General features: G+C 35.2%; 28 pseudogenes; all 28 read right to left on the bottom strand.

Moving 5' to 3' along the window:
- Positions 1-747: 747 nt before the first annotated feature.
- On the bottom strand, positions 748-866 carry LOC145643723 (5S ribosomal RNA; annotated as a pseudogene).
- Positions 867-1,436: 570 nt separating this feature from the next.
- LOC145644910 (5S ribosomal RNA) lies at positions 1,437-1,555 on the bottom strand (annotated as a pseudogene).
- Positions 1,556-2,564: 1,009 nt separating this feature from the next.
- Positions 2,565-2,683, bottom strand: LOC145643722 (5S ribosomal RNA; annotated as a pseudogene).
- Positions 2,684-3,254: 571 nt separating this feature from the next.
- On the bottom strand, positions 3,255-3,373 carry LOC145644614 (5S ribosomal RNA; annotated as a pseudogene).
- Positions 3,374-3,943: 570 nt separating this feature from the next.
- LOC145644613 (5S ribosomal RNA) lies at positions 3,944-4,062 on the bottom strand (annotated as a pseudogene).
- A 570-nt stretch (positions 4,063-4,632) lies between these two features.
- Positions 4,633-4,751, bottom strand: LOC145644612 (5S ribosomal RNA; annotated as a pseudogene).
- A 791-nt stretch (positions 4,752-5,542) lies between these two features.
- On the bottom strand, positions 5,543-5,661 carry LOC145645348 (5S ribosomal RNA; annotated as a pseudogene).
- A 1,011-nt stretch (positions 5,662-6,672) lies between these two features.
- On the bottom strand, positions 6,673-6,791 carry LOC145643720 (5S ribosomal RNA; annotated as a pseudogene).
- Positions 6,792-7,362: 571 nt separating this feature from the next.
- Positions 7,363-7,481, bottom strand: LOC145644611 (5S ribosomal RNA; annotated as a pseudogene).
- A 791-nt stretch (positions 7,482-8,272) lies between these two features.
- On the bottom strand, positions 8,273-8,391 carry LOC145645347 (5S ribosomal RNA; annotated as a pseudogene).
- A 1,009-nt stretch (positions 8,392-9,400) lies between these two features.
- Positions 9,401-9,519, bottom strand: LOC145643719 (5S ribosomal RNA; annotated as a pseudogene).
- Positions 9,520-10,090: 571 nt separating this feature from the next.
- On the bottom strand, positions 10,091-10,209 carry LOC145644610 (5S ribosomal RNA; annotated as a pseudogene).
- A 570-nt stretch (positions 10,210-10,779) lies between these two features.
- LOC145644609 (5S ribosomal RNA) lies at positions 10,780-10,898 on the bottom strand (annotated as a pseudogene).
- Positions 10,899-11,689: 791 nt separating this feature from the next.
- On the bottom strand, positions 11,690-11,808 carry LOC145645346 (5S ribosomal RNA; annotated as a pseudogene).
- A 1,010-nt stretch (positions 11,809-12,818) lies between these two features.
- LOC145643717 (5S ribosomal RNA) lies at positions 12,819-12,937 on the bottom strand (annotated as a pseudogene).
- A 571-nt stretch (positions 12,938-13,508) lies between these two features.
- LOC145644608 (5S ribosomal RNA) lies at positions 13,509-13,627 on the bottom strand (annotated as a pseudogene).
- Positions 13,628-14,197: 570 nt separating this feature from the next.
- On the bottom strand, positions 14,198-14,316 carry LOC145644607 (5S ribosomal RNA; annotated as a pseudogene).
- Positions 14,317-15,543: 1,227 nt separating this feature from the next.
- Positions 15,544-15,662, bottom strand: LOC145644606 (5S ribosomal RNA; annotated as a pseudogene).
- Positions 15,663-16,455: 793 nt separating this feature from the next.
- Positions 16,456-16,574, bottom strand: LOC145644798 (5S ribosomal RNA; annotated as a pseudogene).
- A 792-nt stretch (positions 16,575-17,366) lies between these two features.
- Positions 17,367-17,485, bottom strand: LOC145643716 (5S ribosomal RNA; annotated as a pseudogene).
- A 1,009-nt stretch (positions 17,486-18,494) lies between these two features.
- On the bottom strand, positions 18,495-18,613 carry LOC145643715 (5S ribosomal RNA; annotated as a pseudogene).
- Positions 18,614-19,184: 571 nt separating this feature from the next.
- LOC145644975 (5S ribosomal RNA) lies at positions 19,185-19,303 on the bottom strand (annotated as a pseudogene).
- A 792-nt stretch (positions 19,304-20,095) lies between these two features.
- On the bottom strand, positions 20,096-20,214 carry LOC145645345 (5S ribosomal RNA; annotated as a pseudogene).
- A 1,009-nt stretch (positions 20,215-21,223) lies between these two features.
- LOC145650349 (5S ribosomal RNA) lies at positions 21,224-21,342 on the bottom strand (annotated as a pseudogene).
- A 1,009-nt stretch (positions 21,343-22,351) lies between these two features.
- LOC145650348 (5S ribosomal RNA) lies at positions 22,352-22,470 on the bottom strand (annotated as a pseudogene).
- A 792-nt stretch (positions 22,471-23,262) lies between these two features.
- On the bottom strand, positions 23,263-23,381 carry LOC145645344 (5S ribosomal RNA; annotated as a pseudogene).
- A 1,010-nt stretch (positions 23,382-24,391) lies between these two features.
- Positions 24,392-24,510, bottom strand: LOC145645343 (5S ribosomal RNA; annotated as a pseudogene).
- A 1,010-nt stretch (positions 24,511-25,520) lies between these two features.
- LOC145645342 (5S ribosomal RNA) lies at positions 25,521-25,639 on the bottom strand (annotated as a pseudogene).
- Positions 25,640-26,108: the final 469 nt, after the last annotated feature.

The following is a 26,108-nucleotide window of genomic DNA, read 5'->3' as shown; positions in this document are numbered from 1 at the left end:
CAGGTGCTAGCAGATATTTTGATTTAATTATTCACTGCACTTCAATAATGAACATGATAGCTTGAAAATAAATTAAAGGGATGCAATAAAATCTTACAGCACCTGCTATTCCCTGGTACTAAAAGATTTCTATTTAATCTGTACACTTCAAATACAAGCATGTCAGTTGCAGATTAAATTAAAGTGATGCAACAAAAATTTACAGCATCTGCTATTCCCAGGTGCTAACAGATAGTTTGATTTAATTATTCACTGTACTTCAAATTTGAACATGATAGCTTGAACATAAATTAAAGGGATGCAATAAAATCTTACAGCACCTGCTATTCCCTGGTACTAAAAGATTTCTATTTAATCTGTACACTTCACATACAAGCATGTCAGTTGCAGATTAAATTAAAGTGATGCAACAAAAACTTACAGCATTTGCTATTCCCAGGTGCTAACAGATAGTTTTTTTTTAATTAATCACTGCACTTCACATCCTAGCATGTCATCTTGAAAGTAAATTAAAGTGATGCAAGAGAAGCTTACAGCATCTCGTAGTCCAAGGTGCTAACAGATAGTTTTTTGATGAATCACTGCCCTTCACATTCAGGCATGTGAGTTGGAGAGTAAATGAAAGTGATGCAAAAAAAACTTACAGCATCTGCTATTCCCAGGTGCTAACAGATTTTTTTTTTATTAATCACTGCACTTCACATTTGAGCATGTCAGCTTGAAAGTAAATTAAAGTGATGCAAGAAAAGCTTACAGCACCTGGTATTCCTAGATAGGGTCCCACCTCAGTACTATCCAGGCCCAAACTTGTTTCGCTTCCAAGGTCAGATGAGACTGGTCGTTCTCAAGCTGGTGTGGCCGTAAGCCTTAAACACTTACTCTAATTGCCTAATCATAGCAAATATGATCAAAGACCAATCTGACAATTTTTTTTATTAATCCCTGCACTTGACATTCTAGAATGTTATCTTAAAAGTAAATTAAATGATGCAATAAAAGCTTACAACATCTGGTATACGGAGGCACTAACAGACAGTTTTTTTATTAATCACTGCACTTCACATTCAAGCATGTCAGTTGGAGAGTAAATTAAAGTAATGCAATAAAAACTTACAGCATCTGCTATTCCCAGGTGCTAACAGATAGTTTGATTTAATTATTCACTGCACTTCAAATTTGAACATGATAGCTTGAACATAAATTAAAGGGATGCAATAAAATCTTACAGCACCTGCTATTCCCTGGTACTAAAAGATTTCTATTTAATCTGTACACTTCACATACAAGCATGTCAGTTGCAGATTAAATTAAAGTGATGCAACAAAAACTTACAGCATTTGCTATTCCCAGGTGCTAACACATAGTTTTTTTTATTAATCACTGCACTTCACATCCTAGCATGTCATCTTGAAAGTAAATTAAAGTGATGCAAGAAAAGCTTACAGCACCTGGTATTCCTAGATATGGTCCCACCTCAGTACTATCCAGGCCCAAACTTGTTTCGCTTCCAAGGTCAGATGAGACTGGTCGTTCTCAAGCTGGTGTGGCCGTAAGCCTTAAACACTTACTCTAATTGCATAATCATAGCAAATATGATCAAAGACCAATCTGACAATTTTTTTTATTAATCCCTGCACTTGACATTCTAGAATGTTATCTTGAAAGTAAATTAAATGATGCAATAAAGCTTACAACATCTGGTATACGGAGGCACTAACAGACAGTTTTTTTATTAATCACTGCACTTCACATTCAAGCATGTCAGTTGGAGAGTAAATTAAAGTGATGCAATAAAAACTTACAGCATCTGCTATTCCCAGGTGCTAGCAGATATTTTGATTTAATTATTCACTGCACTTCAATAATGAACATGATAGCTTGAAAATAAATTAAAGGGATGCAATAAAATCTTACAGCACCTGCTATTCCCTGGTACTAAAAGATTTCTATTTAATCTGTACACTTCAAATACAAGCATGTCAGTTGCAGATTAAATTAAAGTGATGCAACAAAAACTTACAGCATCTGCTATTCCCAGGTGCTAACAGATAGTTTGATTTAATTATTCACTGTACTTCAAATTTGAACATGATAGCTTGAACATAAATTAAAGGGATGCAATAAAATCTTACAGCACCTGCTATTCCCTGGTACTAAAAGATTTCTATTTAATCTGTACACTTCACATACAAGCATGTCAGTTGCAGATTAAATTAAAGTGATGCAACAAAAACTTACAGCATTTGCTATTCCCAGGTGCTAACAGATAGTTTTTTTTTAATTAATCACTGCACTTCACATCCTAGCATGTCATCTTGAAAGTAAATTAAAGTGATGCAAGAGAAGCTTACAGCATCTCGTAGTCCAAGGTGCTAACAGATAGTTTTTTGATGAATCACTGCCCTTCACATTCAGGCATGTGAGTTGGAGAGTAAATGAAAGTGATGCAAAAAAAACTTACAGCATCTGCTATTCCCAGGTGCTAACAGATTTTTTTTTTATTAATCACTGCACTTCACATTTGAGCATGTCAGCTTGAAAGTAAATTAAAGTGATGCAAGAAAAGCTTACAGCACCTGGTATTCCTAGATAGGGTCCCACCTCAGTACTATCCAGGCCCAAACTTGTTTCGCTTCCAAGGTCAGATGAGACTGGTCGTTCTCAAGCTGGTGTGGCCGTAAGCCTTAAACACTTACTCTAATTGCCTAATCATAGCAAATATGATCAAAGACCAATCTGACAATTTTTTTTATTAATCCCTGCACTTGACATTCTAGAATGTTATCTTGAAAGTAAATTAAATGATGCAATAAAAGCTTACAACATCTGGTATACGGAGGCACTAACAGACAGTTTTTTTATTAATCACTGCACTTCACATTCAAGCATGTCAGTTGGAGAGTAAATTAAAGTGATGCAATAAAAACTTACAGCATCTGCTATTCCCAGGTGCTAGCAGATATTTTGATTTAATTATTCACTGCACTTCAATAATGAACATGATAGCTTGAACATAAATTAAAGGTATGCAATAAAATCTTACAGCACCTGCTATTCCCTGGTACTAAAAGATTTCTATTTAATCTGTACACTTCACATACAAGCATGTCAGTTGCAGATTAAATTAAAGTGATGCAACAAAAACTTACAGCATCTGCTATTCCCAGGTGCTAACACATAGTTTTTTTTAATTAATTACTGCACTTCACATCCTAACATGTCATCTTGAAAGTAAATTAAAGTGATGCAAGAAAAGCTTACAGCACCTGGTATTCCTAGATAGGGTCCCACCTCAGTACTATCCAGGCCCAAACTTGTTTCGCTTCCAAGGTCAGATGAGACTGGTCGTTCTCAAGCTGGTGTAGCCATAAGCCTTAAACACTTACTCTAATTGCCTAATCATAGCAAATATGATCAAAGACCAATCTGACAATTTTTTTATTAATCCCTGCACTTGACATTCTAGAATGTTATCTTGAAAGTAAATTAAATGATGCAATAAAAGCTTACAACATCTGGTATACGGAGGCACTAACAGACAGTTTTTTTATTAATCACTGCACTTCACATTCAAGCATGTCAGTTGGAGAGTAAATTAAAGTGATGCAATAAAAACTTACAGCATCTGCTATTCCCAGGTGCTAGCAGATAGTTTGATTTAATTATTCACTGCACTTCAATAATGAACATGATAGCTTGAACATAAATTAAAGGTATGCAATAAAATCTTACAGCACCTGCTATTCCCTGGTACTAAAAGATTTCTATTTAATCTGTACACTTCACATACAAGCATGTCAGTTGCAGATTAAATTAAAGTGATGCAACAAAAACTTACAGCATCTGCTATTCCCAGGTGCTAACACATAGTTTTTTTTAATTAATTACTGCACTTCACATCCTAACATGTCATCTTGAAAGTAAATTAAAGTGATGCAAGAAAAGCTTACAGCACCTGGTATTCCTAGATAGGGTCCCACCTCAGTACTATCCAGGCCCAAACTTGTTTCGCTTCCAAGGTCAGATGAGACTGGTCGTTCTCAAGCTGGTGTAGCCATAAGCCTTAAACACTTACTCTAATTGCCTAATCATAGCAAATATGATCAAAGACCAATCTGACAATTTTTTTATTAATCCCTGCACTTGACATTCTAGAATGTTATCTTGAAAGTAAATTAAATGATGCAATAAAAGCTTACAACATCTGGTATACGGAGGCACTAACAGACAGTTTTTTTATTAATCACTGCACTTCACATTCAAGCATGTCAGTTGGAGAGTAAATTAAAGTGATGCAATAAAAACTTACAGCATCTGCTATTCCCAGGTGCTAGCAGATAGTTTGATTTAATTATTCACTGCACTTCAATAATGAACATGATAGCTTGAACATAAATTAAAGGTATGCAATAAAATCTTACAGCACCTGCTATTCCCTGGTACTAAAAGATTTCTATTTAATCTGTACACTTCACATACAAGCATGTCAGTTGCAGATTAAATTAAAGTGATGCAACAAAAACTTACAGCATCTGCTATTCCCAGGTGCTAACACATAGTTTTTTTTAATTAATTACTGCACTTCACATCCTAACATGTCATCTTGAAAGTAAATTAAAGTGATGCAAGAAAAGCTTACAGCACCTGGTATTCCTAGATAGGGTCCCACCTCAGTACTATCCAGGCCCAAACTTGTTTCGCTTCCAAGGTCAGATGAGACTGGTCGTTCTCAAGCTGGTGTAGCCATAAGCCTTAAACACTTACTCTAATTGCCTAATCATAGCAAATATGATCAAAGACCAATCTGACAATTTTTTTATTAATCCCTGCACTTGACATTCTAGAATGTTATCTTGAAAGTAAATTAAATGATGCAATAAAAGCTTACAACATCTGGTATACGGAGGCACTAACAGACAGTTTTTTTATTAATCACTGCACTTCACATTCAAGCATGTCAGTTGGAGAGTAAATTAAAGTGATGCAATAAAAACTTACAGCATCTGCTATTCCCAGGTGCTAGCAGATATTTTGATTTAATTATTCACTGCACTTCAATAATGAACATGATAGCTTGAAAATAAATTAAAGGGATGCAATAAAATCTTACAGCACCTGCTATTCCCTGGTACTAAAATATTTCTATTTAATCTGTACACTTCACATACAAGCATGTCAGTTGCAGATTAAATTAAAGTGATGCAACAAAAACTTACAGCATTTGCTATTCCCAGGTGCTAACAGATAGTTTTTTTTTAATTAATCACTGCACTTCACATCCTAGCATGTCATCTTGAAAGTAAATTAAAGTGATGCAAGAGAAGCTTACAGCATCTCGTAGTCCAAGGTGCTAACAGATAGTTTTTTGATGAATCACTGCACTTCACATTCAGGCATGTGAGTTGGAGAGTAAATGAAGTGATGCAAAAAAAACTTACAGCATCTGCTATTCCCAGGTGCTAACAGATAGTTTTTTTTATTAATCACTGCACTTCACATTTGAGCATGTCAGCTTGAAAGTAAATTAAAGTGATGCAAGAAAAGCTTACAGCACCTGGTATTCCTAGATAGGGTCCCACCTCAGTACTATCCAGGCCTAAACTTGTTTCGCTTCCAAGGTCAGATGAGACTGGTCATTCTCAAGCTGGTGTGGCCGTAAGCCTTAAACACTTACTCTAATTGCCTAATCATAGCAAATATGATCAAAGACCAATCTGACAATTTTTTTTTATTAATCCCTGCACTTGACATTCTAGAATGTTATCTTGAAAGTAAATTAAATGATGCAATAAAAGCTTACAACATCTGGTATACGGAGGCACTAACAGACATTTTTTTTATTAATCACTGCACTTCACATTCAAGCATGTCAGTTGGAGAGTAAATTAAAGTGATGCAATAAAAACTTACAGCATCTGCTATTCCCAGGTGCTAGCAGATATTTTGATTTAATTATTCACTGCACTTCAATAATGAACATGATAGCTTGAACATAAATTAAAGGGATGCAATAAAATCTTACAGCACCTGCTATTCCCTGGTACTAAAAGATTTCTATTTAATCTGTACACTTCAAATACAAGCATGTCAGTTGCAGATTAAATTAAAGTGATGCAACAAAAACTTACAGCATCTGCTATTCCCAGGTGCTAACAGATAGTTTGATTTAATTATTCACTGTACTTCAAATTTGAACATGATAGCTTGAACATAAATTAAAGGGATGCAATAAAATCTTACAGCACCTGCTATTCCCTGGTACTAAAAGATTTCTATTTAATCTGTACACTTCACATACAAGCATGTCAGTTGCAGATTAAATTAAAGTGATGCAACAAAAACTTACAGCATTTGCTATTCCCAGGTGCTAACAGATAGTTTTTTTTTAATTAATCACTGCACTTCACATCCTAGCATGTCATCTTGAAAGTAAATTAAAGTGATGCAAGAGAAGCTTACAGCATCTCGTAGTCCAAGGTGCTAACAGATAGTTTTTTGATGAATCACTGCCCTTCACATTCAGGCATGTGAGTTGGAGAGTAAATGAAAGTGATGCAAAAAAAACTTACAGCATCTGCTATTCCCAGGTGCTAACAGATTTTTTTTTTATTAATCACTGCACTTCACATTTGAGCATGTCAGCTTGAAAGTAAATTAAAGTGATGCAAGAAAAGCTTACAGCACCTGGTATTCCTAGATAGGGTCCCACCTCAGTACTATCCAGGCCCAAACTTGTTTCGCTTCCAAGGTCAGATGAGACTGGTCGTTCTCAAGCTGGTGTGGCCGTAAGCCTTAAACACTTACTCTAATTGCCTAATCATAGCAAATATGATCAAAGACCAATCTGACAATTTTTTTTATTAATCCCTGCACTTGACATTCTAGAATGTTATCTTGAAAGTAAATTAAATGATGCAATAAAAGCTTACAACATCTGGTATACGGAGGCACTAACAGACAGTTTTTTTATTAATCACTGCACTTCACATTCAAGCATGTCAGTTGGAGAGTAAATTAAAGTGATGCAATAAAAACTTACAGCATCTGCTATTCCCAGGTGCTAGCAGATATTTTGATTTAATTATTCACTGCACTTCAATAATGAACATGATAGCTTGAACATAAATTAAAGGTATGCAATAAAATCTTACAGCACCTGCTATTCCCTGGTACTAAAAGATTTCTATTTAATCTGTACACTTCACATACAAGCATGTCAGTTGCAGATTAAATTAAAGTGATGCAACAAAAACTTACAGCATCTGCTATTCCCAGGTGCTAACACATAGTTTTTTTTAATTAATTACTGCACTTCACATCCTAACATGTCATCTTGAAAGTAAATTAAAGTGATGCAAGAAAAGCTTACAGCACCTGGTATTCCTAGATAGGGTCCCACCTCAGTACTATCCAGGCCCAAACTTGTTTCGCTTCCAAGGTCAGATGAGACTGGTCGTTCTCAAGCTGGTGTAGCCATAAGCCTTAAACACTTACTCTAATTGCCTAATCATAGCAAATATGATCAAAGACCAATCTGACAATTTTTTTATTAATCCCTGCACTTGACATTCTAGAATGTTATCTTGAAAGTAAATTAAATGATGCAATAAAAGCTTACAACATCTGGTATACGGAGGCACTAACAGACAGTTTTTTTATTAATCACTGCACTTCACATTCAAGCATGTCAGTTGGAGAGTAAATTAAAGTGATGCAATAAAAACTTACAGCATCTGCTATTCCCAGGTGCTAGCAGATATTTTGATTTAATTATTCACTGCACTTCAATAATGAACATGATAGCTTGAAAATAAATTAAAGGGATGCAATAAAATCTTACAGCACCTGCTATTCCCTGGTACTAAAATATTTCTATTTAATCTGTACACTTCACATACAAGCATGTCAGTTGCAGATTAAATTAAAGTGATGCAACAAAAACTTACAGCATTTGCTATTCCCAGGTGCTAACAGATAGTTTTTTTTTAATTAATCACTGCACTTCACATCCTAGCATGTCATCTTGAAAGTAAATTAAAGTGATGCAAGAGAAGCTTACAGCATCTCGTAGTCCAAGGTGCTAACAGATAGTTTTTTGATGAATCACTGCACTTCACATTCAGGCATGTGAGTTGGAGAGTAAATGAAGTGATGCAAAAAAAACTTACAGCATCTGCTATTCCCAGGTGCTAACAGATAGTTTTTTTTATTAATCACTGCACTTCACATTTGAGCATGTCAGCTTGAAAGTAAATTAAAGTGATGCAAGAAAAGCTTACAGCACCTGGTATTCCTAGATAGGGTCCCACCTCAGTACTATCCAGGCCTAAACTTGTTTCGCTTCCAAGGTCAGATGAGACTGGTCATTCTCAAGCTGGTGTGGCCGTAAGCCTTAAACACTTACTCTAATTGCATAATCATAGCAAATATGATCAAAGACCAATCTGACAATTTTTTTTATTAATCCCTGCACTTGACATTCTAGAATGTTATCTTGAAAGTAAATTAAATGATGCAATAAAGCTTACAACATCTGGTATACGGAGGCACTAACAGACAGTTTTTTTATTAATCACTGCACTTCACATTCAAGCATGTCAGTTGGAGAGTAAATTAAAGTGATGCAATAAAAACTTACAGCATCTGCTATTCCCAGGTGCTAGCAGATATTTTGATTTAATTATTCACTGCACTTCAATAATGAACATGATAGCTTGAAAATAAATTAAAGGGATGCAATAAAATCTTACAGCACCTGCTATTCCCTGGTACTAAAAGATTTCTATTTAATCTGTACACTTCAAATACAAGCATGTCAGTTGCAGATTAAATTAAAGTGATGCAACAAAAACTTACAGCATCTGCTATTCCCAGGTGCTAACAGATAGTTTGATTTAATTATTCACTGTACTTCAAATTTGAACATGATAGCTTGAACATAAATTAAAGGGATGCAATAAAATCTTACAGCACCTGCTATTCCCTGGTACTAAAAGATTTCTATTTAATCTGTACACTTCACATACAAGCATGTCAGTTGCAGATTAAATTAAAGTGATGCAACAAAAACTTACAGCATTTGCTATTCCCAGGTGCTAACAGATAGTTTTTTTTTAATTAATCACTGCACTTCACATCCTAGCATGTCATCTTGAAAGTAAATTAAAGTGATGCAAGAGAAGCTTACAGCATCTCGTAGTCCAAGGTGCTAACAGATAGTTTTTTGATGAATCACTGCCCTTCACATTCAGGCATGTGAGTTGGAGAGTAAATGAAAGTGATGCAAAAAAAACTTACAGCATCTGCTATTCCCAGGTGCTAACAGATTTTTTTTTTATTAATCACTGCACTTCACATTTGAGCATGTCAGCTTGAAAGTAAATTAAAGTGATGCAAGAAAAGCTTACAGCACCTGGTATTCCTAGATAGGGTCCCACCTCAGTACTATCCAGGCCCAAACTTGTTTCGCTTCCAAGGTCAGATGAGACTGGTCGTTCTCAAGCTGGTGTGGCCGTAAGCCTTAAACACTTACTCTAATTGCCTAATCATAGCAAATATGATCAAAGACCAATCTGACAATTTTTTTTATTAATCCCTGCACTTGACATTCTAGAATGTTATCTTGAAAGTAAATTAAATGATGCAATAAAAGCTTACAACATCTGGTATACGGAGGCACTAACAGACAGTTTTTTTATTAATCACTGCACTTCACATTCAAGCATGTCAGTTGGAGAGTAAATTAAAGTGATGCAATAAAAACTTACAGCATCTGCTATTCCCAGGTGCTAGCAGATATTTTGATTTAATTATTCACTGCACTTCAATAATGAACATGATAGCTTGAACATAAATTAAAGGTATGCAATAAAATCTTACAGCACCTGCTATTCCCTGGTACTAAAAGATTTCTATTTAATCTGTACACTTCACATACAAGCATGTCAGTTGCAGATTAAATTAAAGTGATGCAACAAAAACTTACAGCATCTGCTATTCCCAGGTGCTAACACATAGTTTTTTTTAATTAATTACTGCACTTCACATCCTAACATGTCATCTTGAAAGTAAATTAAAGTGATGCAAGAAAAGCTTACAGCACCTGGTATTCCTAGATAGGGTCCCACCTCAGTACTATCCAGGCCCAAACTTGTTTCGCTTCCAAGGTCAGATGAGACTGGTCGTTCTCAAGCTGGTGTAGCCATAAGCCTTAAACACTTACTCTAATTGCCTAATCATAGCAAATATGATCAAAGACCAATCTGACAATTTTTTTATTAATCCCTGCACTTGACATTCTAGAATGTTATCTTGAAAGTAAATTAAATGATGCAATAAAAGCTTACAACATCTGGTATACGGAGGCACTAACAGACAGTTTTTTTATTAATCACTGCACTTCACATTCAAGCATGTCAGTTGGAGAGTAAATTAAAGTGATGCAATAAAAACTTACAGCATCTGCTATTCCCAGGTGCTAGCAGATAGTTTGATTTAATTATTCACTGCACTTCAATAATGAACATGATAGCTTGAACATAAATTAAAGGTATGCAATAAAATCTTACAGCACCTGCTATTCCCTGGTACTAAAAGATTTCTATTTAATCTGTACACTTCACATACAAGCATGTCAGTTGCAGATTAAATTAAAGTGATGCAACAAAAACTTACAGCATCTGCTATTCCCAGGTGCTAACACATAGTTTTTTTTAATTAATTACTGCACTTCACATCCTAACATGTCATCTTGAAAGTAAATTAAAGTGATGCAAGAAAAGCTTACAGCACCTGGTATTCCTAGATAGGGTCCCACCTCAGTACTATCCAGGCCCAAACTTGTTTCGCTTCCAAGGTCAGATGAGACTGGTCGTTCTCAAGCTGGTGTAGCCATAAGCCTTAAACACTTACTCTAATTGCCTAATCATAGCAAATATGATCAAAGACCAATCTGACAATTTTTTTATTAATCCCTGCACTTGACATTCTAGAATGTTATCTTGAAAGTAAATTAAATGATGCAATAAAAGCTTACAACATCTGGTATACGGAGGCACTAACAGACAGTTTTTTTATTAATCACTGCACTTCACATTCAAGCATGTCAGTTGGAGAGTAAATTAAAGTGATGCAATAAAAACTTACAGCATCTGCTATTCCCAGGTGCTAGCAGATATTTTGATTTAATTATTCACTGCACTTCAATAATGAACATGATAGCTTGAAAATAAATTAAAGGGATGCAATAAAATCTTACAGCACCTGCTATTCCCTGGTACTAAAATATTTCTATTTAATCTGTACACTTCACATACAAGCATGTCAGTTGCAGATTAAATTAAAGTGATGCAACAAAAACTTACAGCATTTGCTATTCCCAGGTGCTAACAGATAGTTTTTTTTTAATTAATCACTGCACTTCACATCCTAGCATGTCATCTTGAAAGTAAATTAAAGTGATGCAAGAGAAGCTTACAGCATCTCGTAGTCCAAGGTGCTAACAGATAGTTTTTTGATGAATCACTGCACTTCACATTCAGGCATGTGAGTTGGAGAGTAAATGAAGTGATGCAAAAAAAACTTACAGCATCTGCTATTCCCAGGTGCTAACAGATAGTTTTTTTTATTAATCACTGCACTTCACATTTGAGCATGTCAGCTTGAAAGTAAATTAAAGTGATGCAAGAAAAGCTTACAGCACCTGGTATTCCTAGATAGGGTCCCACCTCAGTACTATCCAGGCCTAAACTTGTTTCGCTTCCAAGGTCAGATGAGACTGGTCATTCTCAAGCTGGTGTGGCCGTAAGCCTTAAACACTTACTCTAATTGCCTAATCATAGCAAATATGATCAAAGACCAATCTGACAATTTTTTTTATTAATCCCTGCACTTGACATTCTAGAATGTTATCTTGAAAGTAAATTAAATGATGCAATAAAAGCTTACAACATCTGGTATACGGAGGCACTAACAGACATTTTTTTTATTAATCACTGCACTTCACATTCAAGCATGTCAGTTGGAGAGTAAATTAAAGTGATGCAATAAAAACTTACAGCATCTGCTATTCCCAGGTGCTAGCAGATATTTTGATTTAATTATTCACTGCACTTCAATAATGAACATGATAGCTTGAACATAAATTAAAGGGATGCAATAAAATCTTACAGCACCTGCTATTCCCTGGTACTAAAAGATTTCTATTTAATCTGTACACTTCAAATACAAGCATGTCAGTTGCAGATTAAATTAAAGTGATGCAACAAAAACTTACAGCATCTGCTATTCCCAGGTGCTAACAGATAGTTTGATTTAATTATTCACTGTACTTCAAATTTGAACATGATAGCTTGAACATAAATTAAAGGGATGCAATAAAATCTTACAGCACCTGCTATTCCCTGGTACTAAAAGATTTCTATTTAATCTGTACACTTCACATACAAGCATGTCAGTTGCAGATTAAATTAAAGTGATGCAACAAAAACTTACAGCATTTGCTATTCCCAGGTGCTAACAGATAGTTTTTTTTTAATTAATCACTGCACTTCACATCCTAGCATGTCATCTTGAAAGTAAATTAAAGTGATGCAAGAGAAGCTTACAGCATCTCGTAGTCCAAGGTGCTAACAGATAGTTTTTTGATGAATCACTGCCCTTCACATTCAGGCATGTGAGTTGGAGAGTAAATGAAAGTGATGCAAAAAAAACTTACAGCATCTGCTATTCCCAGGTGCTAACAGATTTTTTTTTTATTAATCACTGCACTTCACATTTGAGCATGTCAGCTTGAAAGTAAATTAAAGTGATGCAAGAAAAGCTTACAGCACCTGGTATTCCTAGATAGGGTCCCACCTCAGTACTATCCAGGCCCAAACTTGTTTCGCTTCCAAGGTCAGATGAGACTGGTCGTTCTCAAGCTGGTGTGGCCGTAAGCCTTAAACACTTACTCTAATTGCCTAATCATAGCAAATATGATCAAAGACCAATCTGACAATTTTTTTTATTAATCCCTGCACTTGACATTCTAGAATGTTATCTTGAAAGTAAATTAAATGATGCAATAAAAGCTTACAACATCTGGTATACGGAGGCACTAACAGACAGTTTTTTTATTAATCACTGCACTTCACATTCAAGCATGTCAGTTGGAGAGTAAATTAAAGTGATGCAATAAAAACTTACAGCATCTGCTATTCCCAGGTGCTAGCAGATATTTTGATTTAATTATTCACTGCACTTCAATAATGAACATGATAGCTTGAACATAAATTAAAGGTATGCAATAAAATCTTACAGCACCTGCTATTCCCTGGTACTAAAAGATTTCTATTTAATCTGTACACTTCACATACAAGCATGTCAGTTGCAGATTAAATTAAAGTGATGCAACAAAAACTTACAGCATCTGCTATTCCCAGGTGCTAACACATAGTTTTTTTTAATTAATTACTGCACTTCACATCCTAACATGTCATCTTGAAAGTAAATTAAAGTGATGCAAGAAAAGCTTACAGCACCTGGTATTCCTAGATAGGGTCCCACCTCAGTACTATCCAGGCCCAAACTTGTTTCGCTTCCAAGGTCAGATGAGACTGGTCGTTCTCAAGCTGGTGTAGCCATAAGCCTTAAACACTTACTCTAATTGCCTAATCATAGCAAATATGATCAAAGACCAATCTGACAATTTTTTTATTAATCCCTGCACTTGACATTCTAGAATGTTATCTTGAAAGTAAATTAAATGATGCAATAAAAGCTTACAACATCTGGTATACGGAGGCACTAACAGACAGTTTTTTTATTAATCACTGCACTTCACATTCAAGCATGTCAGTTGGAGAGTAAATTAAAGTGATGCAATAAAAACTTACAGCATCTGCTATTCCCAGGTGCTAGCAGATAGTTTGATTTAATTATTCACTGCACTTCAATAATGAACATGATAGCTTGAACATAAATTAAAGGTATGCAATAAAATCTTACAGCACCTGCTATTCCCTGGTACTAAAAGATTTCTATTTAATCTGTACACTTCACATACAAGCATGTCAGTTGCAGATTAAATTAAAGTGATGCAACAAAAACTTACAGCATCTGCTATTCCCAGGTGCTAACACATAGTTTTTTTTAATTAATTACTGCACTTCACATCCTAACATGTCATCTTGAAAGTAAATTAAAGTGATGCAAGAAAAGCTTACAGCACCTGGTATTCCTAGATAGGGTCCCACCTCAGTACTATCCAGGCCCAAACTTGTTTCGCTTCCAAGGTCAGATGAGACTGGTCGTTCTCAAGCTGGTGTAGCCATAAGCCTTAAACACTTACTCTAATTGCCTAATCATAGCAAATATGATCAAAGACCAATCTGACAATTTTTTTATTAATCCCTGCACTTGACATTCTAGAATGTTATCTTGAAAGTAAATTAAATGATGCAATAAAAGCTTACAACATCTGGTATACGGAGGCACTAACAGACAGTTTTTTTATTAATCACTGCACTTCACATTCAAGCATGTCAGTTGGAGAGTAAATTAAAGTGATGCAATAAAACTTACAGCATCTGCTATTCCCAGGTGCTAGCAGATAGTTTGATTTAATTATTCACTGCACTTCAATAATGAACATGATAGCTTGAACATAAATTAAAGGTATGCAATAAAATCTTACAGCACCTGCTATTCCCTGGTACTAAAAGATTTCTATTTAATCTGTACACTTCACATACAAGCATGTCAGTTGCAGATTAAATTAAAGTGATGCAACAAAAACTTACAGCATCTGCTATTCCCAGGTGCTAGCAGATAGTTTGATTTAATTATTCACTGTACTTCAAATTTGAACATGATAGCTTGAACATAAATTAAAGGGATGCAATAAAATCTTACAGCACCTGCTATTCCCTGGTACTAAAATATTTCTATTTAATCTGTACACTTCACATTCAAGAATGTCAGTTGCAGATTAAATTAAAGTGATGCAACAAAAACTTACAGCATCTGCTATTCCCAGGTGCTAACAGATAGTTTTTTTAATTAATTACTGCACTTCACATCCTAACATGTCATCTTGAAAGTAAATTAAAGTGATGCAAGAGAAGCTTACAGCATCTCGTAGTCCAAGGTGCTAACAGATAGTTTTTTGATGAATCACTGCACTTCACATTCAGGCATGTGAGTTGGAGAGTAAATGAAAGTGATGCAAAAAAAACTTACAGCATCTGCTATTCCCAGGTGCTAACAGATAGTTTTTTTAATTAATCACTGCACTTCACATCCTAACATGTCATTTTGAAAGTAAATTAAAGTGATGCAAGAGACGCTTACAGCATCTCGTAGTCCAAGGTGCTAACAGATAGTTTTTTGATGAATCACTGCACTTCACATTCAGGCATGTGAGTTGGAGAGTAAATGAAAGTGATGCAAAAAAAACTTACAGCATCTGCTATTCCCAGGTGCTAACAGATTTTTTTTTTATTAATCACTGCACTTCACATTTGAGCATGTCAGCTTGAAAGTAAATTAAAGTGATGCAAGAAAAGCTTACAGCACCTGGTATTCCTAGATAGGGTCCCACCTCAGTACTATCCAGGCCCAAACTTGTTTCGCTTCCAAGGTCAGATGAGACTGGTCGTTCTCAAGCTGGTGTAGCCATAAGCCTTAAACACTTACTCTAATTGCCTAATCATAGCAAATATGATCAAAGACCAATCTGACAATTTTTTTTATTAATCCCTGCACTTGACATTCTAGAATGTTATCTTGAAAGTAAATTAAATGATGCAATAAAAGCTTACAACATCTGGTATACGGAGGCACTAACAGACAGTTTTTTTATTAATCACTGCACTTCACATTCAAGCATGTCAGTTGGAGAGTAAATTAAAGTGATGCAATAAAAACTTACAGCATCTGCTATTCCCAGGTGCTAGCAGATATTTTGATTTAATTATTCACTGCACTTCAATAATGAACATGATAGCTTGAAAATAAATTAAAGGGATGCAATAAAATCTTACAGCACCTGCTATTCCCTGGTACTAAAATATTTCTATTTAATCTGTACACTTCACATACAAGCATGTCAGTTGCAGATTAAATTAAAGTGATGCAACAAAAACTTACAGCATTTGCTATTCCCAGGTGCTAACAGATAGTTTTTTTTTAATTAATCACTGCACTTCACATCCTAGCATGTCATCTTGAAAGTAAATTAAAGTGATGCAAGAGAAGCTTACAGCATCTCGTAGTCCAAGGTGCTAACAGATAGTTTTTTGATGAATCACTGCACTTCACATTCAGGCATGTGAGTTGGAGAGTAAATGAAAGTGATGCAAAAAAAACTTACAGCATCTGCTATTCCCAGGTGCTAACAGATAGTTTTTTTTATTAATCACTGCACTTCACATTTGAGCATGTCAGCTTGAAAGTAATTTAAAGTGATGCAAGAAAAGCTTACAGCAGCTGGTATTCCTAGGTAGGGTCCCACCTCAGTATTATACAGGCCCAAACTTGCTTAGCTTCCAAGGTCAGAGGAGATTGGGCGTTCTCAAGCTGGTGTGGCCGTAAGCCTTAAACACTTACTCAAATTGCCTAATCATAGCAAATATGATCAAAGACCAATCTGACAATTTTTTTAATTAATCCCTGCACTTGACATTCTAGAATGTTATCTTGAAAGTAAATTAAATGATGCAATAAAAGCTTACAACATCTGGTATACGGAGGCACTAACAGACATTTTTTTTATTAATCACTGCACTTCACATTCAAGCATGTCAGTTGGAGAGTAAATTAAAGTGATGCAATAAAAACTTACAGCATCTGCTATTCCCAGGTGCTAGCAGATATTTTGATTTAATTATTCACTGCACTTCAATAATGAACATGATAGCTTGAACATAAATTAAAGGGATGCAATAAAATCTTACAGCACCTGCTATTCCCTGGTACTAAAATATTTCTATTTAATCTGTACACTTCACATACAAGCATGTGAGTTGCAGATTAAATTAAAGTGATGCAACAAAAACTTACAGCATTTGCTATTCCCAGGTGCTAACAGATAGTTTTTTTTTAATTAGTCACTGCACTTCACATCCTAGCATGTCATCTTGAAAGTAAATTAAAGTGATGCAAGAGAAGCTTACAGCATCTCGTAGTCCAAGGTGCTAACAGATAGTTTTTTGATGAATCACTGCACTTCACATTCAGGCATGTGAGTTGGAGAGTAAATGAAAGTGATGCAAAAAAAACTTACAGCATCTGCTATTCCCAGGTGCTAACAGATTTTTTTTTTATTAATCACTGCACTTCACATTTGAGCATGTCAGCTTGAAAGTAAATTAAAGTGATGCAAGAAAAGCTTACAGCACCTGGTATTCCTAGATAGGGTCCCACCTCAGTACTATCCAGGCCCAAACTTGTTTCGCTTCCAAGGTCAGATGAGACTGGTCGTTCTCAAGCTGGTGTGGCCGTAAGCCTTAAACACTTACTCTAATTGCCTAATCATAGCAAATATGATCAAAGACCAATCTGACAATTTTTTTTATTAATCCCTGCACTTGACATTCTAGAATGTTATCTTGAAAGTAAATTAAATGATGCAATAAAAGCTTACAACATCTGGTATACGGAGGCACTAACAGATAGTTTTTTTATTAATCACTGCACTTCACATTCAAGCATGTCAGTTGGAGAGTAAATTAAAGTAATGCAATAAAAACTTACAGCATCTGCTATTCCCAGGTGCTAACAGATAGTTTGATTTAATTATTCACTGCACTTCAAATTTGAACATGATAGCTTGAAAATAAATTAAAGGGATGCAATAAAATCTTACAGCACCTGCTATTCCCTGGTACTAAAATATTTCTATTTAATCTGTACACTTCACATACAAGCATGTCAGTTGCAGATTAAATTAAAGTGATGCAACAAAAACTTACAGCATCTGCTATTCCCAGGTGCTAGCAGATAGTTTGATTTAATTATTCACTGTACTTCAAATTTGAACATGATAGCTTGAACATAAATTAAAGGGATGCAATAAAATCTTACAGCACCTGCTATTCCCTGGTACTAAAATATTTCTATTTAATCTGTACACTTCACATTCAAGAATGTCAGTTGCAGATTAAATTAAAGTGATGCAACAAAAACTTACAGCATCTGCTATTCCCAGGTGCTAACAGATAGTTTTTTTAATTAATTACTGCACTTCACATCCTAACATGTCATCTTGAAAGTAAATTAAAGTGATGCAAGAGAAGCTTACAGCATCTCGTAGTCCAAGGTGCTAACAGATAGTTTTTTGATGAATCACTGCACTTCACATTCAGGCATGTGAGTTGGAGAGTAAATGAAAGTGATGCAAAAAAAACTTACAGCATCTGCTATTCCCAGGTGCTAACAGATAGTTTTTTTTATTAATCACTGCACTTCACATTTGAGCATGTCAGCTTGAAAGTAAATTAAAGTGATGCAAGAAAAGCTTACAGCACCTGGTATTCCTAGATAGGGTCCCACCTCAGTACTATCCAGGCCCAAACTTGTTTCGCTTCCAAGGTCAGATGAGACTGGTCGTTCTCAAGCTGGTGTGGCCGTAAGCCTTAAACACTTACTCTAATTGCCTAATCATAGCAAATATGATCAAAGACCAATCTGACAATTTTTTTTATTAATCCCTGCACTTGACATTCTAGAATGTTATCTTGAAAGTAAATTAAATGATGCAATAAAAGCTTACAACATCTGGTATACGGAGGCACTAACAGACAGTTTTTTTATTAATCACTGCACTTCACATTCAAGCATGTCAGTTGGAGAGTAAATTAAAGTGATGCAATAAAAACTTACAGCATCTGCTATTCCCAGGTGCTAGCAGATATTTTGATTTAATTATTCACTGCACTTCAATAATGAACATGATAGCTTGAACATAAATTAAAGGTATGCAATAAAATCTTACAGCACCTGCTATTCCCTGGTACTAAAAGATTTCTATTTAATCTGTACACTTCACATACAAGCATGTCAGTTGCAGATTAAATTAAAGTGATGCAACAAAAACTTACAGCATCTGCTATTCCCAGGTGCTAACAGATAGTTTTTTTTAATTAATTACTGCACTTCACATCCTAACATGTCATCTTGAAAGTAAATTAAAGTGATGCAAGAAAAGCTTACAGCACCTGGTATTCCTAGATAGGGTCCCACCTCAGTACTATCCAGGCCCAAACTTGTTTCGCTTCCAAGGTCAGATGAGACTGGTCGATCTCAAGCTGGTGTAGCCATAAGCCTTAAACACTTACTCTAATTGCCTAATCATAGCAAATATGATCAAAGACCAATCTGACAATTTTTTTTATTAATCCCTGCACTTGACATTCTAGAATGTTATGTTGAAAGTAAATTAAATGATGCAATAAAAGCTTACAACATCTGGTATACGGAGGCACTAACAGACAGTTTTTTTATTAATCACTGCACTTCACATTCAAGCATGTCAGTTGGAGAGTAAATTAAAGTGATGCAATAAAAACTTACAGCATCTGCTATTCCCAGGTGCTAGCAGATATTTTGATTTAATTATTCACTGCACTTCAATAATGAACATGATAGCTTGAAAATAAATTAAAGGGATGCAATAAAATCTTACAGCACCTGCTATTCCCTGGTACTAAAATATTTCTATTTAATCTGTACACTTCACATACAAGCATGTCAGTTGCAGATTAAATTAAAGTGATGCAACAAAAACTTACAGCATTTGCTATTCCCAGGTGCTAACAGATAGTTTTTTTTAATTAATCACTGCACTTCACATCCTAGCATGTCATCTTGAAAGTAAATTAAAGTGATGCAAGAGAAGCTTACAGCATCTCGTAGTCCAAGGTGCTAACAGATAGTTTTTTGATGAATCACTGCACTTCACATTCAGGCATGTGAGTTGGAGAGTAAATGAAAGTGATGCAAAAAAAACTTACAGCATCTGCTATTCCCAGGTGCTAACAGATAGTTTTTTTTATTAATCACTGCACTTCACATTTGAGCATGTCAGCTTGAAAGTAAATTAAAGTGATGCAAGAAAAGCTTACAGCACCTGGTATTCCTAGATAGGGTCCCACCTCAGTACTATCCAGGCCTAAACTTGTTTCGCTTCCAAGGTCAGATGAGACTGGTCATTCTCAAGCTGGTGTGGCCGTAAGCCTTAAACACTTACTCTAATTGCCTAATCATAGCAAATATGATCAAAGACCAATTTGACAATTTTTTTTATTAATCCCTGCACTTGACATTCTAGAATGTTATCTTGAAAGTAAATTAAATGATGCAATAAAAGCTTACAACATCTGGTATACGGAGGCACTAACAGACAGTTTTTTTATTAATCACTGCACTTCACATTCAAGCATGTCAGTTGGAGAGTAAATTAAAGTGATGCAATAAAAACTTACAGCATCTGCTATTCCCAGGTGCTAACAGATAGTTTGATTTAATTATTCACTGCACTTCAAATTTGAACATGATAGCTTGAACATAAATTAAAGGGATGCAATAAAATCTTACAGCACCTGCTATTCCCTGGTACTAAAAGATTTCTATTTAATCTGTACACTTCACATACAAGCATGTCAGTTGCAGATTAAATTAAAGTGATGCAACAAAAACTTACAGCATCTGCTATTCCCAGGTGCTAACAGATAGTTTGATTTAATTATTCACTGTACTTCAAATTTGAACATGATAGCTTGAACATAAATTAAAGGGATGCAATAAAATCTTACAGCACCTGCTATTCCCTGGTACTAAAAGATTTCTATTTAATCTGTACACTTCACATACAAGCATGTCAGTTGCAGATTAAATTAAAGTGATGCAACAAAAACTTACAGCATTTGCTATTCCCAGGTGCTAACAGATAGTTTTTTTAATTAATCACTGCACTTCACATCCTAGCATGTCATCTTGAAAGTAAATTAAAGTGATGCAAGAGAAGCTTACAGCATCTCGTAGTCCAAGGTGCTAACAGATAGTTTTTTGATGAATCACTGCACTTCACATTCAGGCATGTGAGTTGGAGAGTAAATGAAAGTGATGCAAAAAAAACTTATAGCATCTGCTATTCCCAGGTGCTAACAGATAGTTTTTTTTATTAATCACTGCACTTCACATTTGAGCATGTCAGCTTGAAAGTAAATTAAAGTGATGCAAGAAAAGCTTACAGCACCTGGTATTCCTAGATAGGGTCCCACCTCAGTACTATCCAGGCCCAAACTTGTTTCGCTTCCAAGGTCAGATGAGATTGGTCGTTCTCAAGCTGGTGTGGCCGTAAGCCTTAAACACTTACTCTAATTGCCTAATCATAGCAAATATGATCAAAGACCAATCTGACAATTTTTTTTATTAATCCCTGCACTTGACATTCTAGAATGTTATCTTGAAAGTAAATTAAATGATGCAATAAAAGCTTACAACATCTGGTATACGGAGGCACTAACAGACAGTTTTTTTATTAATCACTGCACTTCACATTCAAGCATGTCAGTTGGAGAGTAAATTAAAGTGATGCAATAAAAACTTACAGCATCTGCTATTCCCAGGTGCTAACAGATAGTTTGATTTAATTATTCACTGCACTTCAAATTTGAACATGATAGCTTGAACATAAATTAAAGGGATGCAATAAAATCTTACAGCACCTGCTATTCCCTGGTACTAAAAGATTTCTATTTAATCTGTACACTTCACATACAAGCATGTCAGTTGCAGATTAAATTAAAGTGATGCAACAAAAACTTACAGCATCTGCTATTCCCAGGTGCTAACAGATAGTTTGATTTAATTATTCACTGTACTTCAAATTTGAACATGATAGCTTGAACATAAATTAAAGGGATGCAATAAAATCTTACAGCACCTGCTATTCCCTGGTACTAAAAGATTTCTATTTAATCTGTACACTTCACATACAAGCATGTCAGTTGCAGATTAAATTAAAGTGATGCAACAAAAACTTACAGCATTTGCTATTCCCAGGTGCTAACAGATAGTTTTTTTAATTAATCACTGCACTTCACATCCTAGCATGTCATCTTGAAAGTAAATTAAAGTGATGCAAGAGAAGCTTACAGCATCTCGTAGTCCAAGGTGCTAACAGATAGTTTTTTGATGAATCACTGCACTTCACATTCAGGCATGTGAGTTGGAGAGTAAATGAAAGTGATGCAAAAAAAACTTATAGCATCTGCTATTCCCAGGTGCTAACAGATAGTTTTTTTTATTAATCACTGCACTTCACATTTGAGCATGTCAGCTTGAAAGTAAATTAAAGTGATGCAAGAAAAGCTTACAGCACCTGGTATTCCTAGATAGGGTCCCACCTCAGTACTATCCAGGCCCAAACTTGTTTCGCTTCCAAGGTCAGATGAGATTGGTCGTTCTCAAGCTGGTGTGGCCGTAAGCCTTAAACACTTACTCTAATTGCCTAATCATAGCAAATATGATCAAAGACCAATCTGACAATTTTTTTTATTAATCCCTGCACTTGACATTCTAGAATGTTATCTTGAAAGTAAATTAAATGATGCAATAAAAGCTTACAACATCTGGTATACGGAGGCACTAACAGACAGTTTTTTTATTAATCACTGCACTTCACATTCAAGCATGTCAGTTGGAGAGTAAATTAAAGTAATGCAATAAAAACTTACAGCATCTGCTATTCCCAGGTGCTAACAGATAGTTTGATTTAATTATTCACTGCACTTCAAATTTGAACATGATAGCTTGAAAATAAATTAAAGGGATGCAATAAAATCTTACAGCACCTGCTATTCCCTGGTACTAAAATATTTCTATTTAATCTGTACACTTCACATACAAGCATGTCAGTTGCAGAATAAATTAAAGTGATGCAACAAAAACTTACAGCATTTGCTATTCCCAGGTGCTAACAGATAGTTTTTTTTAATTAATCACTGCACTTCACATCCTAGCATGTCATCTTGAAAGTAAATTAAAGTGATGCAAGAGAAGCTTACAGCATCTCGTAGTCCAAGGTGCTAACAGATAGTTTTTTGATGAATCACTGCACTTCACATTCAGGCATGTGAGTTGGAGAGTAAATGAAAGTGATGCAAAAAAAACTTACAGCATCTGCTATTCCCAGGTGCTAACAGATAGTTTTTTTTATTAATCACTGCACTTCACATTTGAGCATGTCAGCTTGAAAGTAAATTAAAGTGATGCAAGAAAAGCTTACAGCACCTGGTATTCCTAGATAGGGTCCCACCTCAGTACTATCCAGGCCTAAACTTGTTTCGCTTCCAAGGTCAGATGAGACTGGTCATTCTCAAGCTGGTGTGGCCGTAAGCCTTAAACACTTACTCTAATTGCCTAATCATAGCAAATATGATCAAAGACCAATTAGACAATTTTTTTTATTAATCCCTGCACTTGACATTCTAGAATGTTATCTTGAAAGTAAATTAAATGATGCAATAAAAGCTTACAACATCTGGTATACGGAGGCACTAACAGACAGTTTTTTTATTAATCACTGCACTTCACATTCAAGCATGTCAGTTGGAGAGTAAATTAAAGTGATGCAATAAAAACTTACAGCATCTGCTATTCCCAGGTGCTAACAGATAGTTTGATTTAATTATTCACTGCACTTCAAATTTGAACATGATAGCTTGAACATAAATTAAAGGGATGCAATAAAATCTTACAGCACCTGCTATTCCCTGGTACTAAAAGATTTCTATTTAATCTGTACACTTCACATACAAGCATGTCAGTTGCAGATTAAATTAAAGTGATGCAACAAAAACTTACAGCATCTGCTATTCCCAGGTGCTAACAGATAGTTTGATTTAATTATTCACTGTACTTCAAATTTGAACATGATAGCTTGAACATAAATTAAAGGGATGCAATAAAATCTTACAGCACCTGCTATTCCCTGGTACTAAAAGATTTCTATTTAATCTGTACACTTCACATACAAGCATGTCAGTTGCAGAATAAATTAAAGTGATGCAACAAAAACTTACAGCATTTGCTATTCCCAGGTGCTAACAGATAGTTTTTTTTAATTAATCACTGCACTTCACATCCTAGCATGTCATCTTGAAAGTAAATTAAAGTGATGCAAGAGAAGCTTACAGCATCTCGTAGTCCAAGGTGCTAACAGATAGTTTTTTGATGAATCACTGCACTTCACATTCAGGCATGTGAGTTGGAGAGTAAATGAAAGTGATGCAAAAAAAACTTACAGCATCTACTATTCCCAGGTGCTAACAGATAGTTTTTTTTATTAATCACTGCACTTCACATTTGAGCATGTCAGCTTGAAAGTAAATTAAAGTGATGCAAGAAAAGCTTACAGCACCTGGTATTCCTAGATAGGGTCCCACCTCAGTACTATCCAGGCCTAAACTTGTTTCGCTTCCAAGGTCAGATGAGACTGGTCATTCTCAAGCTGGTGTGGCCGTAAGCCTTAAACACTTACTCTAATTGCCTAATCATAGCAAATATGATCAAAGACCAATTAGACAATTTTTTTTATTAATCCCTGCACTTGACATTCTAGAATGTTATCTTGAAAGTAAATTAAATGATGCAATAAAAGCTTACAACATCTGGTATACGGAGGCACTAACAGACAGTTTTTTTATTAATCACTGCACTTCACATTCAAGCATGTCAGTTGGAGAGTAAATTAAAGTGATGCAATAAAAACTTACAGCATCTGCTATTCCCAGGTGCTAACAGATAGTTTGATTTAATTATTCACTGCACTTCAAATTTGAACATGATAGCTTGAACATAAATTAAAGGGATGCAATAAAATCTTACAGCACCTGCTATTCCCTGGTACTAAAAGATTTCTATTTAATCTGTACACTTCACATACAAGCATGTCAGTTGCAGATTAAATTAAAGTGATGCAACAAAAACTTACAGCATCTGCTATTCCCAGGTGCTAACAGATAGTTTGATTTAATTATTCACTGTACTTCAAATTTGAACATGATAGCTTGAACATAAATTAAAGGGATGCAATAAAATCTTACAGCACCTGCTATTCCCTGGTACTAAAAGATTTCTATTTAATCTGTACACTTCACATACAAGCATGTCAGTTGCAGAATAAATTAAAGTGATGCAACAAAAACTTACAGCATTTGCTATTCCCAGGTGCTAACAGATAGTTTTTTTTAATTAATCACTGCACTTCACATCCTAGCATGTCATCTTGAAAGTAAATTAAAGTGATGCAAGAGAAGCTTACAGCATCTCGTAGTCCAAGGTGCTAACAGATAGTTTTTTGATGAATCACTGCACTTCACATTCAGGCATGTGAGTTGGAGAGTAAATGAAAGTGATGCAAAAAAAACTTACAGCATCTGCTATTCCCAGGTGCTAACAGATAGTTTTTTTTATTAATCACTGCACTTCACATTTGAGCATGTCAGCTTGAAAGTAAATTAAAGTGATGCAAGAAAAGCTTACAGCACCTGGTATTCCTAGATAGGGTCCCACCTCAGTACTATCCAGGCCTAAACTTGTTTCGCTTCCAAGGTCAGATGAGACTGGTCATTCTCAAGCTGGTGTGGCCGTAAGCCTTAAACACTTACTCTAATTGCCTAATCATAGCAAATATGATCAAAGACCAATTTGACAATTTTTTTTATTAATCCCTGCACTTGACATTCTAGAATGTTATCTTGAAAGTAAATTAAATGATGCAATAAAAGCTTACAACATCTGGTATACGGAGGCACTAACAGACAGTTTTTTTATTAATCACTGCACTTCACATTCAAGCATGTCAGTTGGAGAGTAAATTAATGTGATGCAATAAAAACTTACAGCATCTGCTATTCCCAGGTGCTAACAGATAGTTTGATTTAATTATTCACTGCACTTCAAATTTGAACATGATAGCTTGAACATAAATTAAAGGGATGCAATAAAATCTTACAGCACCTGCTATTCCCTGGTACTAAAAGATTTCTATTTAATCTGTACACTTCACATACAAGCATGTCAGTTGCAGATTAAATTAAAGTGATGCAACAAAAACTTACAGC

The sequence above is a fragment of the Electrophorus electricus genome, chromosome 13, assembly GCF_041902795.1.
Source record: "Electrophorus electricus isolate QZ-2024a chromosome 13, ASM4190279v1, whole genome shotgun sequence".
Taxonomy (NCBI): domain Eukaryota; kingdom Metazoa; phylum Chordata; class Actinopteri; order Gymnotiformes; family Gymnotidae; genus Electrophorus; species Electrophorus electricus.
The sequence above is the reverse complement of the archived record's forward strand: the minus strand, read 5'-3'. Positions and strand labels throughout refer to the sequence as shown.